Below are 4,288 nucleotides of genomic sequence, written 5' to 3'. Positions count from 1 at the left end.
TTTCTCTACGTTTATTCCGATTCGCAATCCACAATTACGAATCTTGGATTCAATCATATCGACATCCAATCGTTCAAAGATTAACACATTAATCTATGCTTGTTGTTATCAAGGATCTATATTACACGAGAAGTGTGACCCTCAATGGTTCAGGTGTATGCTAGCCGTGGGCTCACAACTCTTTGTGATTCGAACAACACATTGTTCTTATACGAACTCCTCCCAAGAGTCCCGATTAGAGTAAAACTCATTTTACCTAATCCCCGATCAAATCGGTGCCCAACGAATCAAGATTGGCGTCTAGCAACTACGCATCATGATTCCCTAGATACAAATGAAGTGCCTGCAAGAACCTTATGATATAGTTAGCGTACAGTACGATCCCTTCGTAGCACATGTCCCGATTGAACTAGAGGCATTGGTTCACCGAGACCTCTTATAAAGTTCAATAACCGTGCGAACGTTCTAGGTATTATAAATCCGTTCGTGTGCGACTTAGGGAAACACATTTCCCTAATCACCCCACTATCAACTCTGGCCAGAGATTCCATGGATTATAAACCGTCAGAACACACAGGACATCCATGACTACTCAAGCGCTCGAATCCCCTACTACAATGCACAGACTTCACACTAGATTTCGGATTGCACGAACGTTGGCCCTTGGAGCGGTCCGCGGTGGGACTCAGGGACAGGTCACGATACAATCGGTCCTCTAGTGAAGTCACGGTGATGTCTGGGTCTTAAGGACTAATGATGTACAACTATATCTTAGAAACCTATTACTCGATGAATGAGAACCACTTATAGATTTCTAGGGCGAGGGAGTTCAGTGAACTCATCCAGTATGAGCACCCACTCAAGTATGCCGATGTCACAACACCGAGGACTGATGAGACGCAGTACACATACACTAAGTGCTAGTCTCAAAAGGGAAAGGCCGGTATCCTCATTATTGGCGTAACCCATCGACTAGGAACAAGGTTTAACAGTTACATTACATTGCTGAGTTATCTCACGATTCTACTAGATCAACTCACAGTAATAGAGTAACTCGTTAGGACTATATCTATGCTGCTTGCATGGGATAACAGATATAGAATGCCAAATAAGATATTTTATTATTACGAACGAAAAACGATTGTTTTATTACAAAGAAAAGAGAAAGACCACAGCCACAAGTTGGCTTGCCGGTCACCTACTCTAACAATCTCCCACTTGACCTAAAGCCAACTACTCATAAATCTAAGTCCCATCGACTCTCGATGTTTCTCGTGGACTGATCCTGACAATGGCTTGGTGAAGGGATCTGCAATATTGTCCTCCGAGGTGACTCTGTCTAGCTTGACTTCACCTCTCTCTATGATCTCTCGGATCACATGGTATTTTCTCAACACGTGCTTCGACTTCTGATGAGCTCTTGGTTCCTTAGCTTGCGCTACGGCTCCGTTGTTATCGCAGTACAGCCGTACTGGATCGCTAGCGTTCGGAAATACACCCAACTCTTGGATGAATTTCCTAATCCATGACCCTTCCTTTGAAGCATCTGATGCTGCAATATATTCAGCCTTGGTGGTGGAATCAGCCATCGTGCCTTGTTTGGAACTCTTCAAACACACGGCACCCCCGTTGACTTTGAATATATACCCCGAGTTTGACTTCGAGTCATCCACGTCCGATTGAAAACTAGAATCCGTGAAGCCTTCTATTTTCAACTCGGTATCCCCATAGACCAAAAACAAATCTCGAGTTCTTCGCAAGTACTTGAGAATGTCTTTCACAGCCTTCCAATGGGCTGGGCCGGGGTCGGACTGATATCTGCTTGTGACGCTCACAGCATACGCAATATCAGGTCGTGTACACAGCATGCCATACATTATGCTTCCTATAGCGGATGCATAAGGTGTCCTTTTCATCTCCTCGATTTCCATTTGCGTTTGAGGACGCATGGATTTCGAGAGACGAACCCCATGGGACATTGGCAAGAATACCTTCTTGGATTCTTCCATGCTAAACCGTTTAAGAACGGTGTCTATGTACATGGATTGGGACAAGCCAAGCAATCTCCTCGATCTATCTCTATAGATCCGTATTCCCAATACGTAGGATGCTTCTCCCAAATCCTTCATCGAGAAACGTGTGGATAACCATACTTTAGTCGACTGCAACATCCCTACATCATTCCCAATGAGTAGTATGTCATCAACATAAAGTACAAGGAAAGTCACTGCACTCCCACTAACCTTCTTGTAGACACAAGGTTCCTCCGGGTTTTTCACAAATTCAAACTCTTTGATAGTTGTGTCGAACCTTTTGTTCCAACTACGGGATGCTTGTTTCAATCCATAAATGGATCGCTGGAGTTTGCAAACCTTTTGCTCATCTCCAGAAGATATGAAGCCTTCCGGCTGCGCCATGTAAATTTCTTCCTCAATGTCCCCATTAAGGAAAGCGGTCTTCACATCCATTTGCCATATCTCGTAGTCATACCACGCAGAAATGGCCAGCAAAATCCTAATGGACTTAAGCATAGCAACTGGAGAGAAGGTTTCCTCATAGTCAACTCCTTGCTTTTGAGTATAACCCTTCGCTACCAATCTAGCCTTGTAGGTCGATACCTTTCCATCTACTCCAATTTTCTTCTTATAGATCCACTTGCAGCCTATGGGAACAATTCCCTCGGGTGGATCTACCAAGGTCCATACCTTGTTGGAGTACATAGAGTCCATTTCGGATTTCATGGCATTAAGCCAATGTCCCTTGTCTGTATCCGATGCAGCTTCGTTGAAAGTTCTAGGATCACATCCTTGGTCAACTTCATCAACGAGGAATAACCTATCGGGCGCTCTCCGAACTCTTTCGGATCTACGCAGCGACGGTTCAGGAGGTATGTTAGTGGTTTGTTGAATTGGTTCATTATCTGATTGTTGTGCTTGAACTTCAGATTGTGGTTCTCGAACTTCTTCGAGATCAACTACACTGCCCTTTCTATCCGATAGAAATTCCTTCTCAAGGAACACGGCATTTCTCGAGACGAACACCTTTGCCTCGGAAACATAGTAGAATTCGTATCCCATGGAATCCTCGGGATACCCCACAAAATAGCATAGGTCGGATTTTGTATCCAACTTATCTCCCACTAGCCGCTTCACGTAAGCGGGACAACCCCATATCCTAATATGTTTAAACGTGGGTTTCTTGGAGTGCCAAAGTTCATAAGGTGTGGAGTTAACTGCTTTGGTATTAACCCTATTCAGCAAATACACGGCAGTTAGGAGTGCATGACCCCACAGGTATGCCGGTAGCTCGGTGAACCCCATCATAGATCGAACCATGTCTAACAGTGTTCGATTCCGACGTTCGGAAACTCCATTAAGTTGAGGAGTTCCAGGAGGAGTCCATTGAGACAGAATCCCATTCTCTTTAAGATAGTCTATAAACTCAGTACTTAAGTATTCGCCACCACGATCGGATCGTAGTTTCTTAATACGTCTACCGAGTTGGTCTTCTACTTGGTGTCTAAAATCTTTGAACCTTTCAAAAGTTTCAGACTTATACTTCATTAAGTACACGAAACCATACCTAGAATAATCATCGGTAAAGGTAACGAAGTAGTTAAAACCACCCCTAGCACTAACGCTTAGTGGACCACACACGTCTGAATGGATCAAATCCAAAAGACTCTCGGCCCGTTCCATCTTCCCTTTGAAGGGAGTCTTGGTCATTTTTCCTTTAAGGCAGGATACATAAGTTTGAAGTGATTTAACGTCCTCCAAGGAGAACATTCCTTCACTAACAAACTTGTTCATCCTTCTCAAGGAAATGTGACCTAGTCGAGCGTGCCAAAGTTGTGCGGGGTTAAGACTTATATCTTTTCGTTTTGCTGATATAACGTTAATAGGTATTTCACTTGGATTCAGTTCATATAAGTTGTTTATAAGTTGTCCCTTACAAATCATATTTTGTTCCTTTTGTATAATGCAAATCGAATTTCCAAAAACAAAAGTAAAACCTTCATTATCCAAAACAGGAATAGAAATAAGGTTTCGAATAAGTGACGGAACAAATAAACAATTGTTCAAAACAATGGAAAAACTAGAATCCAAAACAGAAAGATAAATTGTCCCAATGGCTTCAGCAGCAACCCTTGCTCCGTTGCCCATTCTTAGGTAGGTCTCACCCACATTAAGCTTCCTACTTCTTGTCATGAGCTGCAAATCATTACAAAGATGTGAGCCACAACCAGTATCCAATACCCAAGCAGAAGATTTAACGGACAAATTAACTT

Source organism: Erythranthe guttata, chromosome 5 (genome assembly GCF_056151865.1).
Source record: "Erythranthe guttata isolate IM_541 chromosome 5, IM_541, whole genome shotgun sequence".
Taxonomy (NCBI): Eukaryota; Viridiplantae; Streptophyta; class Magnoliopsida; order Lamiales; family Phrymaceae; genus Erythranthe; species Erythranthe guttata.
Note: the sequence above shows the minus strand (reverse complement) of the source record.